General features: G+C 42.6%; 1 pseudogene across 1 annotated transcript; it reads right to left on the bottom strand.

Moving 5' to 3' along the window:
* Window positions 1-4,755: 4,755 nt before the first annotated feature.
* LOC309866587 (Y-box-binding protein 1 pseudogene) lies at window positions 4,756-11,775 on the bottom strand (annotated as a pseudogene). Its single transcript has 2 exons — window positions 11,665-11,775; window positions 4,756-5,603 (listed from the first exon to the last, which is right to left on the bottom strand). The product of its transcript is annotated as a Y-box-binding protein 1 pseudogene (transcript).
* Window positions 11,776-12,692: the final 917 nt, after the last annotated feature.

Raw genomic sequence — 12,692 nt, 5'->3', positions numbered from 1 at the left:
TCACTTGATTTTGGTGAAATTTAATTTGGCTAAATGACTTTAGGGGGTCGATCTTCAGCAAAACTGTCTGCTGCCCATGTGAGCAACTACCTGTAGAATGTCATAAGTAATATACAATGAATACAAACAGGCTTTTGGGGTTGCTGAGAGGTGAGAGGAAAGAATTTCTGAAGGGGCATCTGAAAGGGTCCTGAGGAATGGGTAGGAGTGTAACAGACTTAGAGGGGAAGGGAACAGTGTGCCATGGTCTGTATTGATATGAGTTCCAGCACTGGAAGAGATATCTATCCAGTTCCCTCATGGATACAAAAAAATATTTTAGGTCCTGCTCTCTTTTCAAAAACAACTGTTCTAGTTGGCCAGAAACAAGTGCCAAATTAAACCAGCCATCTTTTTTTTCAGTGGTTCCAACCAGACCTCTGTTGCCCTCCTGTTTGCCATCTTAGGTTTTTCCTACCTGCCACCACTGCCAGCTAAGTCAAGAGAATATGAGCAGTGACCACAGGCATTCGAGAATGTTCCTCAGACTATCAATCCCTACCCAAACCTGTACAAAGGCACTACATTGGGGAGGCCTTATAATCCCCTCATTTTCCCGGTTTGAGGAAAGACCTTCAGGATCCAAGCCTTGGATTCCTCCTCCCAATTTCTTGTGACAGTCATAAAACAACTCTCTCTTAAACGGAATACTCCCTTTATGGAGAAAACCAGTCCACTCTTGAAGTTATTCAGATAAAGTCTGCCTTCTCTTGCCTTTGATGAGAGGAGGATATGCAGCAACCAAATTCGATAGCCAGATGGCTAAGGTTCCTGAACGTCCAGCACTTAGTGGTGTTGCTCAACTGTATCCTTTTTTTCCCTCTAAATACTTTTTTTTTCTCTTCCTCTGTTTCTCTCCGCGTTGGAGCCTCCACCCATGAAATTGAAAGATTTCTAGTAGAAATTCCTTTGTTGCATCAGCTTTGGAAATATGGATTACAGTATTCTGTGAAAAACATTTATTACCCTGAACTGTGACTCAGACATTGTTGCATTTCTGGGGTTATAGATTTTCTTTCAGCTAAACTAAGGCTCTAAGTCACAGTGACAGTTCTAATGTGTGTAATACCACAGTACCAGATTCTATTACACACATATTTTTGCTAGAGGTTTACGATGTTAAAAATATTTCTTCTTTTTTCCAATACCTTTCTGTACCTGTTGTGTAAATATATTAGAACCTATAACACCAAAGTCAATTTCCAGATGAAATGTGCATAACAACAGTAGTTTGTCCCTTAAAGAAAAAAAAAAAAAAGACAAAGCGGATGGGGGGAGGGGGGGTGCTGCATCCAAGCTAATGCTATTCAAGCACAATATTGAATTGTAATAAAAGATGAATGAGAGAAAGTGTGTGCCATTGTGAGGGATGGAGAAGGTTACAGAAAGCTGAGGCCCCAAAAGGATTTATCATGGGTGTTGCTGAAGGCATTGTGTTGAGAAATCTGCAGACTTATTTGCAAGTATATTTTGTGGGGAAACAGAGCAGTCTACTGAGGAAAGAATTTCCAGAGATTATCTTTTATACAAGATTAAGATAAAACTTAAGAAATATGTGAGAGAAATCTCAACTCATTCTCAAGGGAGTGGAACTTCCAATCCATCAAGGGGTCCCATCAATTCCATAAATGCAGGAAGAGGTCTTTGTTAAAGCACCATCGGGACTGTAATTTTTCAAGGTAGGTGAGAAAAGGCACACGTGGAAGAATGAAGTGGACTTCATTAGCACACCCTCTTGCAAAGCCTTAATCCCTTAGAATCATGCCAACCAATCCTCCCACTTTTCTTTAGCATCCAAATTTTATTTAACACTCACAGCTGTTCTCTTGGGTATTTAACCATCTTTCTCTTTCTCCTATAAGAATCCAGTGTGACGAATGCTTTCATAGGGGGAAAAAAAGCTGATGGCAGTCGACTAAGTCACCTGATGCAGAGAGTATGAAAAGATCAGAGAGATTCAGAAATCCCTTCTATTGACTATGTTTTAACTTCTCATACTTTTTTATCTTCCAGTTAATCAATAACAAAAAAACAAAATTAACCAAGTTGCACTTGACCTTCCCTTCCATAGCTCCTACACTCATGAGGAAGTGGTAAATGATAAAATGATCTCAAGGAGACAGAATGAGACAGACAGACTGACCCAGTTAGCTCCCTATGCCTCACCGCCTGATAACGTTCACCTCAGAGTACCCCTCCGCCAAAGAAAGAATAATTATGATTTTGTCCAATTTCAGCTTACTCGGTAATTACTAAAAGAAAACTTTGAAAATGTATGGGCTTTCATTTTTTGTGTGTGATATTTATTTTTTGTTTTGTTTGTAGGGGGAATCTAGTACTTCACTGTCTTGTTTCATTTGTAAATCCAGAATTCTATAAAAAGACAAATATTACAATTCCCATTAAAGGTATCTAGTACCATAAAAATATGTATGCCCTTTGATCTAGTAATTCTACTTAGGTGAATCCTGCTACAGAAAATCATCTAACATGCAAAAATATTTTATATGCAAAAGTATTTTATATGCAGAAATATTTTGCATTTCCAATACAGAAGTAGGAAATACTCTCTCTTTTTTTTTTTTTTAATTTAAGACCTTTATTAACCTTTATTAACAGGTGCTTGCCGTTTGTTGATTTTTTGAAAAAATCAAGTTGTAATCTTTTATTACAAATTAAAAATGAGGTTCTTAAAAATCTCAACTTGACCAGATATGAAACAATTTAAAAACCTTTAAAGGTGTATTGAGAAAAACCAGGCTTTTTTTTTTTTTCTTAAAAAACACGTTTGTCATTACCAAAAAAAGACGTCTTTAGGTAAAAATAATAAAAACGCCATGCTGCATAGATAATGCAGATAGTTCTATTTATCTGGTCAATGGGCAAAAAGCAAGCACTTAAGGTCTTCAGCTCCAATCTTTTGTTCATTTCTTTTTTTTTTAATTTTTTATTTTTTATAAACATATATTTTTATCCCCAGGGGTACAGGTCTGTGAATCACCAGGTTTACACACTTCACAGCACTCACCAAAGCACATACCCTCCCCAATGTCCATAATCCCACCCCCCTTCTCCCAAACCCCCTCCCCCCAGCAACCCTCAGTTTGTTTTGTGAGATTAAGAGTCACTTATAGTTTGTCTCCCTCCCAATCCCATCTTGTTTCATTGATTCTTCTCCTACCCACTTAAGCCCCCATGTTGTATCACCACTTCCTCATATCAGGGAGATCATATGATAGTTGTCTTTCTCTGCTTGACTTATTTCGCTAAGCATGATACGCTCTAGTTCCATCCATGTTGTCGCAAATGGCAAGATTTCATTTCTTTTGCTGGCTGCATAGTATTCCATTGTGTATATATACCACATCTTCTTGATACATTCATCTGTTGATGGACATCTAGGTTCTTTCCATAGTTTGGCTATTGTGGACATTACTGCTATAAACATTCGGGTGCACGTGCCCCTTTGGATCACTATGTTTGTATCTTTAGGGTAAATACCCAATAGTGCAATTGCTGGGTCATAGGGCAGTTCTATTTTCAACATTTTGAGAAACCTCCATGCTGTTTTCCAGAGTGGCTGCACCAGCTTGCATTCCCACCAACAGTGTAGGAGGGTTCCCCTTTCTCCTCATCCTCGCCAGCATCTGTCATTTCCTGACTTGTTTATTTTAGCCATTCTGACTGGTGTGAGGTGATATCTCATTGTGGTTTGGATTTGTATTTCCCTGATGCCGAGTGATATGGAGCACTTTTTCATGTGTCTGTTGGCCATCTGGATGTCTTCTTTGCAGAAATGTCTGTTCATGTCCTCTGCCCATTTCTTGATTGGATTATTTGTTCTTTGGGTGTTGAGTTTGCTAGTCCTTTATCTGATATGTCATTTGCAAATATCTTCTCCCATTCTGTCAGTTGTCTTTTCATTTTGTTAACTGTTTCCTTTGCTGTGCAAAAGCTTTTGATTGATGAAATCCCAATAGTTCATTTTTGCCCTTGCTTCCCTTGCCTTTGGCGTTGGTCCTAGGAAGATGTTGCTGCAGCTGAGGTTGAAGAGGTTGCTGCCTGTGTTCTCCTCAAGGATTTTGATGGATTCCTTTCGCACATTGAGGTCCTTCATCCATTTTGAGTCTATTTTTGTGTGTGGTGTAAGGAAATGGTCCAATTTCATTTTTCTGCATGTGGCTGTCCAATTTTCCCAGCACCATTTATTGAAGAGGCTGTCTTTTTTCCATTGGACATTATTGCTGGAATTTCATCTTCATTTCTTCATGCTGGATGACTAAACCGGATGATGGAAGGGATGGTAAGCCGGCATTGACTCAGCCTCGCCCTGCTCAGCCTCAGGAGCGGACGAATTCTCAGCTGGTGGATCGGCTGCTTTTGTCTCTTTGCCATCTTGCGGTTTAGGGTTTTCTGGGCATCTGTGTGGGTAATTGAAGTTGCCGCGGTACCCACGCTGAGGTGGCGAGGAGGACCCCTGCGGAATAGTGGTCTATAACTCGGATACATGGGGCGCCTGGGTGGCTCAGTGGGTTAAGCCTCTGCCTTCAGCTCAGGTCATGATCCCAAGGTCCTGGGATCGAGTCCCCCATCGGGCTCTCTGCTCAGCAGGGAGCCTGTTTCCCCCCTCTCTGTGCCTGCCTCTCTGCCTACTTCTGATCTCTCTTCCTCTGTCAAATAAATAAATAAAATCTTTTTTTTTAATCAATCAATCAATCAATCAATAACCCCATACATATTCTGTCTCACTGGTCTACCTTGTTCTCCTGCACCCTGGTTGTCAGCACCTTCCATCACTTCTCCCTGCACAGGAGGGTTGAGATACTGTGGTCGACGCCCATAGGGTCTCCGCATGTAGTTAGGTGGGAACCGTCGCTTGCGGCAGGGCCGGCGCTGTTGGGCCTGGCCTTCGGGAGCACTTTCCGATCCCTCGTTCTTTTCCCCACTCTCACTTTGCTGGTAATTGCGTGGAGGACCCCCGCGACTTGAATAGCGCCTGTAATGGTTACGGTCTGCTGCGTATTTACTGCCTGGCACTGGAACTGCACCAGGGCCCGTCACATTTGCTGCCTCCGCACCCTCTTCTCCTTCAACACCATCAAACTCACAGTCTCTCCACCTCCTACACTGCGAAGGTACTTCCTGGGGTTACTCTTCTTTACGGCGGTCTGGTGTACAAATACTTCTTCCTTCGTGTCATTCCTATTGGTGAAACCGTATCCGTTTCTTACACTGAACCATTTTACTGTTCCCAAAACCTTCGTTGAGATGACCCTGTTGTCCCCGCCGGCAGGTGCCACCGATGTGAGGCCGCCCGGGCCGCTGCTCCCTGCGCGGCTGCGCGTGGTGCCGGGCTTGGTGTGGGCAGCGTTGGGGGCGGGGGCGGTGGGGGGCGCGGCAGGCGGCTGCTGGGTCTCGCTCAGCCTCGCTGCTCCTGGTTGAGGTGATGGTGACTGGGGCCGGCTACGGCAGCCGCGGCTCCTCCCAGGTGTGACCGTAACTAGGCCGGCGGCGACGGTGGCACTGCTCAGGACTGGCTCTCTGGGGTCCGCTCTCCGCTCCTGCTACCAATTGAACTCAGGAAATACTCTCTTAATTACCTGCTCAGTAGCCACATTCCTCCTCTTCTTTCCTTGATTATCCCCTTAATAATGTGTTTGAGTAGAATTGGCATATCCCAGAGATAAATCATGACCATGATTAGTCCAAGATCAGGTATGAGACCCAGTTCTGCTCAAGGAGTTCCAAGACAAGGCCTCCTTAGAGGGATTCCCAAAATAGAATACTAAGTCAAACTGGTATAAACATTTTTAAGGCTCTTAATACTTGACAAAGTTTTCCTCCCTTCTTTCCCTCCAAAAAAAGTACATTTTTTTCAAAATTCCTTTTCTCCCTGCCCCCTTGCTTTTGGTTCAAATTCAACTGCGTAGAAACGGGAAGTCTGGAATAGTGGCAGCCGTCTTGAAACTATCATGGAAGGGCCTGAATCACAGATATTGGCCTGACACCCTGTTCAAATCTGCAGCCATCTGCTTTCAGACTGCACTTCAAAGTATTCTAACTGAAATACACCTGTGTAATAAAATATTACAGGTTTTCAAAATGATGCTTATGAAATTTTTTGACGTGATGAAAAAGCTTATGATATAACATTAAGTTAAAGGGTGGCAGGTTACAAATCTTAATTTAGAATGTAATATTAGCCATGTTCAAATGTGCATAGAAAAAACGGGAAACAGACAACACAAAATGTTAAGAATATTTGTTTCTAGATGATGGGATCATAAGCCGTTTGTCCTTCAGCTTGTAGTTTTTTTTTTTTTTTAAGATTTTATTCATTCATTTGACAGAGAGAGAGATCACAAGTAGGCAGAGAGGCAGGCAGAGAGAGGAAGGGAAGCAGGCCCCCTGCTGAGCAGAGAGCCCCATGCAGGACTGGATCCCAAGACCCTGAGATCATGACCTGAGCCCAAGGCAGAGGCTTAACCCACTGAGCCACCCAGGTGCCCCTCAGCTTGTGTTTTTTTCTTTTTTTTCTTTGTGTTTTTCTGTATTTTCCAAATAATACAATCAGTTTATATTACTTTTACTATCAGAAGGAAAAAAGACAAACAATAAAGACTCCTATGAGATCAGAGAGTTAAACTAAAATACTCAAAAACAGTCCTGGGGTAAATATGGCCAAGTATCATTTTCTAGACTAAGAGCCATGAATTCTAATCATCTCCAAGGCCCTCACTTATCTTTGTAGCCAGAGAGGGGGAAATTGTTGAATTTAGTACAGTCTCTGATCACTAGGTTATCTAATCTCATCAGTAACAATCACAACTTTTTTGTTTAGAATAATAAATTAGATTTTATTATTTTTACAAAAGCAACTCTTGCTCTTTGTGGGGAAAGAAAAAAAAAAAAAAAAACAGAATACATCTGAGAAGTAAAAGATCCCCACCACAACAGCCCTTGGAAGTAAACACTATCAGGGGATCAGTGAATATTTTCCCATTCTGCTAGGTCATATACAAACTTAAAACACAACACACACACACACACACACACACACACACACACACGTTCTAACTATGTAAGTTCTTAAAAAAGTTACCGTCTTTTTCCCCTTTGGCATTATACTGTGGACAATTTTCTATTTCTATTTCTATTCCTTGTAATGGCAGCATGGTATTTTATTGAACAGGAGTACTACAATTTATTTAATGGACATTATGGTTGTTTAGAATTTCTACTACTGAGTTTGAAGAGACTATCAATAATACTCTTCATTTTCCTTTTGGATTTCAGAATAATTAAAAGACAAAGACACAGGATTCAGATACAGAAATCGAATGTCACTTCCATTACCAATTTAAGCAGGCTCTGGAGAACATGGCTTAAGTGTGAGAGCCAAATGAGTTTGCTAGTCAGATTTCTACCACCACCATCAGAATGTAATTTAAACCCAAAAATTCAGATTCAAAAATTCAGATTACCCCTAAGGCCAGAGTTCACCCTATGATCAAGAGCTGATAAGAATCCAACGTCATGCTGCCAGACCCAATCAAGGAGAGGGAGAGGAAGGGGCCAAACAGAAAGTGTTCAGCTCTTTGTTCCAATCACACAACCAAAAACAGTTGCTCCTCCCCAAGGTTAAGGTAGGTGAGGAGATAGGGCAAAAGGTTAAGAACATTAGTCTGGTGTCGTTCCCTCCATGCGCTAACGTGAAGCCTAGAGAAAGGCTGTCTCTGCCCTCACTTGTCCCAACTAGTGAATTTCCTAGTACAAATAAACTTGTGCTACTATTTGAGTACTACTGTAGGACAGAGACCTAGATTGCTAGATCAAAAGTCTATTTAAAATCTCAAAAGGTATTTCAAAATTCCCTTCAAAAAATTGTATTGTTAGGAGTTAGTTGGACAGTTAGGTAGTCAGGGCCAGGGTCCCCAACAAGAAAATATGGAGTCAGGACAGCTAAGACGCCACTGCCTTAAGATCCTGTTTTCAACTTAGACAGAATCACACTCACGCTCTGCTGTGCAGTCTTTGCAAAAATGACTTCTGCAAAATGTCCTAAAATAAGACGATTAACCACAAAGCATTTGTCCCTATCATGGGCAAGGGACAGTTAAGACATCAGCCCCCAGATGTCAGCACAAGAGATCTTCAGGGCTGACATTAGCCTAATAGGTAGATAGATATGTGAGCGAAGCCCGATCGGCATGGCTCAGCACACCCTGGTTGCTTAAGATAGTTCCACAAAAGAGCTCATTAAAAACTCTTAAACTTAGAAACTCCAAGGGCAACCCTCTAGGGTCTTCTCCCTCTTCAGGAGCTTTATACTGTTGCTCAATAAAACTTTGCTTTGCTCCCCGCCGTTCTTCATCTAGTCTACCTCTTCGTTCTTTGAAGTAATGCAACTAAGAACCACAGGCACTAAAGGCAGAGAAATCCTTCAATAGTGTCAATTCATTCTCCCACCAAGAGAGGATAAGAATGCTTCTTTTGGGGACGCCTGGGTGGCTCAGTTGGTTAAGCAGCTGCCTTCAGCTCAGGTCATGATCCCGGCATCCTGGGATCGAGTCCCACATCGGGCTCCTTGCTTGGCGGGGAGCCTGCTTCTCCCTCTGCCTCTGCCTGCCATTCTGTCTGCCTGTGCTTGCTCTCGCTTCTCTCTCTATGACAAATGAATAAATAAAATCCTAAAAAAAAAAAAAAAAAGAATGCTTCTTTTGCCCCTTCTAGCCAACTACCCACAATACTTTTCATCTTTATCAATCTGTTACACAACAATCTGTTGTCTTAAACTACCAATAAAGGTGAGCACCTCTTCATAACTCCTGGGCATTTATATCTCTTCTCCCATGCCTGCCTGTTCAGGAACATGAACTTGTTTTCCCAGCAATAGTATCCCATCGGTTTTCACCTTCCATTCTCTCTTGCCAAGTCCTTTCGCAAACAACTGTACAGATTTATGAGACGTCCAGATGGGGTTAGAGGTGGCACCTCTGGGAATGAATTCAGGTTTTCCTGGAAATATAAGCCAAGCAAACATGTTCCTTTGGCTTTCATAAAACCACATCCCAGGGAAATTATTTAATCAGTCTGTATACAACTACAATATTAAATGCCAAAGTATCATTGGGAGTCAAGGGGTCAAACTTGAGGTCTAGCTCTGCCATTTAATAAACTTGGTTACCTGGGGCAAGCCAAGTCACTAAATCTCTCTAAATTCCAGTAGCTTCTTCTAGCACATAACAGTAGAATGAGATGAACTAGACGGGAAGTTTTCAAGATTTCTTTTCAGCAGCAGAACTGTTATGAGAATTCTAAATATAAAAGAGAAAAAGTCAGAGTGACTCTGTTTGAAGCCAAGATGGGAGACCCTAAGCCTCAGCTAAACAGCATCCAGCTTGTCCCCCCAGTAGCCTCTGATATATTCATAGAATTTCCTCATAGAATTCTTAGAAACCCATCAAGCCCAGCTTGAAAACCCATAGGCTTAGAACTGCCAAGTACCTCCCAGCACTACTCTAGACAGTCAGGATTTAAAAGAAGGACAATTCTGACTCACTCTAGTATATAAACAAGTGCTGTTACATTACCTAAGGGCCTGTTTCATTTTCAGGTGCTTCTAAATTTGAAGATAACTCAGTTAAAAAAACTGACACAAATAGCATTAGCATCTGTAACAGAATGACTCCAGGCTAGAATGGACTCTAGGAACTCTTCAACACTTAAAATACCTAGATTTGGAAATATCTAATATTAATGTTTTATAAGATTACCTCATGGGGACCATAAGATCAAGCCTTGCCCTAAAGGTAGGGGTGTGTTTCCCCTTGATGGGACTCATCATTTATATTGTTGCTTGGCTTAAGAAGACATCAACACAACAGCAGAAAACAAGCTTTAGGAAGAAGCCTTAAGAAGGGTGAGGAAAGGGCTCCTGGGTGGCTCAGTGGGTTAAGCCGCTGCCTTCGGCTCAGGTCATGATCTCAGGATCCTGGGATCGAGTCCCGCATCGGGCTCCCTGCTCAGCAGGGAGCCTGCTTCCTCCTCTCTCTCTCTCTGCCTGCCTGCCTACTTGTAATCTCTCTCTGTCAAATAAATAAATAAAATCTTTAAAAAAAAAAAAAGAAGGGTGAGAAAAAAAAGAAGGGTGAGGAAAGAAATATCCTCAGACTGGCTACATAATTTGTGGAGCACAGGACAAAATAAAAATATGGTGCCCCTTGTTCAGTAATTATTAAGAACTTCAGCTGGCAGAGCGAAATAAGTCAGAGAAAAACAATATTATCATATGATCTCTCCGATATGAGGAATTTAAGAGGCAGGGTGAGGGGTTGTGGGGGGTAGGGAAGAAAAAAATGAAACAAGATGGGATTGGAAGGGAGACAAACCATAAGAGACTCTCAATCTCAGGAACAATCTGAGGATTGCTGGGGGGTAGGAGGTTAGGGGTAGGGTGGCTGGGTAATGGACACTGGGGAGGGTGTGTGCTATGGTGAGTGCTCTGAATTGTGTAAGACTGATGATTCACAGACCTGTACCCCTGAGGCAAATAATATATTATATGTTAATTAAAATAATAAATAAATAAAACTTCAGCTGGCAGAGCATTAAACCATGTGTATGATTTTTTTAAGATTTTATTCATTTGTTTATTTATTTATTTGAGAGAGATGGCATGTGGGGGTGGAAGGAGTGGGCAAGAGCTGAGGGAGAGGGAGAGAATCTCAGCAGATTCCTCACAGGGCTCCATCTCTGTACTGGGAGATCATGACCCGAGCCAAAATCAAGAGTCTGTTGCTCATCTGACTGAAGCACCCTGTGTGGAAGAGGATTCTAATGGGGGGAACTTAGATGTACAGATGGCTTGTCTGCCAATCAAGCTGGGCTACCACGACCCTGAGATCTAATGGTGAGTTTGGTCCACACTCTGAGGAATAGTAATGTCTGAGGCACGTCTGATGTGCGCATGAATAAGAGGAAGTTAAGTGGACCCTCAGAAGAACCTGAGAACAAGGCAATGAACTGTAGGAAACCTGGCTCCTGACCTGCTAAGGAGTTAAGTAAACTATTCTCTGCATGTCACGGCCTTTGCATTATTCAGGAGCCTTCAAGGAAACTCCTTAAAATGCTCCCCACTCATGCTTTGGACTTTTGGAAAAGAGCTTCATAGACCTCCAATGGAAGATCCCAGCTCCCTCTCCAGGGGACACATGTGGATCACAGAAGGGGACAGCTGTGCCTAGCAGGAGAGGGTGAGCACAGGTAAATAACCATGAGACAATGTGATAAGGGCTAGGAGAGATCCACCCCACACACCATGGTAAGGGAGGGATGGTTTCCTTTTGGGAGGGACTGAGGAGAGAACCTGAGAACGACCCTGCAAGAAGGCACTGGTGTTAGCCAGTGGGAAACAGCACCAGAAGAGGGACGAGTGAATGAATGAATGAATGAATGTATGAATGAATGAAAATGCATGCACGTACCACATGAAATCATCCCAGAGGCACACATACCACAATTTGGAAAACACTATATTGAGTAAATAAAAACCAGACTTGACATTTTAAGTAAGGTTCTGCTACTTACTAAAACCTTCAGGCAAGAAGAAGAAAGAACACACACCCAGCAGCGTTTCAGCGCCTCACTCTTCTCAGTAGCTTCAGACAACATGCTCTTACACATCTTGATGCGGAACAAATACGTAGAACTAGCTTTCTGACTTGAATAAGCCATATTAAGGGTCTTTTCTAAAAACTGTTTTTCTTTCCAATTGAGCAAGGGTCTCTTAGATCCAGGAGACCTGTGGAGAGAGGCCTCTGAGGGCCAAGGGGAATGGGTGCTTCCAGCATGAGGGCGGCAGTGGAGTTTCCCTCAGCTCACAGCCCTCCTTGTCACAGCATTAGTCCAACAAAAGCTCTGTCTTCTACCCTCACTTTGTCTTGCCAATGATCCCATTTCTGCCATGAAAAGGCCAAGATAGGAAAAGGAAGGGATGAGAGAACCCCATCTTGCCCCTCTGAACTACAGGCTGTCGATCAGTCCCCATGACTTGTTGCCTTTCAGTGAGCAGAACAGACGGCACCCCGGTCATGCTGTCCTATCAAGGCAGAGTTCAGACGACACCGGGTGGCAGCCTTAGTGGGAGGGGACCCAGCTTCTCTCTGATGAAAGAGAGGCAAGCAGGTATCTGGGTAGTAATGGCCTCCTGGGCTGCCCTGCCAAATTCATACAAAAACCAGCTGCCGCCCACCCAGGGCCTCCACCCACAGCGTCCAGAAGCCCTGTCTCAACCCCACGTCTAGCAATCGTTTTTCCTGCACTTGCCAAAGAATTAAGCTAGACGGAAAACAAAGTGAATTTTTTACCTATCAACTATGTAAAGGCACCCCAAATTTTGTGGGATATTTTTATGATTATAAATGTAGCAGATGCTTCATGAGGAAATTTAATTTTTTTTAATATTTTTATTTATTTATTTGACAGAGAGAGAGAGAGAGAGAGAAAGAGAACACACAATCATGGAGAGTGGCAGGCAGAGGGAGAGGGAGAACCCAGTGCAGGGCTCTATCCCAGGACCCTGGGATCATGACCTGAGCTGAAGGCAGACACTTAACAAACTGAGCCACCCAAGCACCCCGGAAATTTAATAT

Source organism: Mustela nivalis (assembly GCF_964662115.1).
Source record: "Mustela nivalis genome assembly, chromosome: 6".
In the NCBI taxonomy this organism is placed as follows: domain Eukaryota; kingdom Metazoa; phylum Chordata; class Mammalia; order Carnivora; family Mustelidae; genus Mustela; species Mustela nivalis.
Note: the sequence above shows the minus strand (reverse complement) of the source record. Positions and strands in the feature narration are given on the sequence as shown.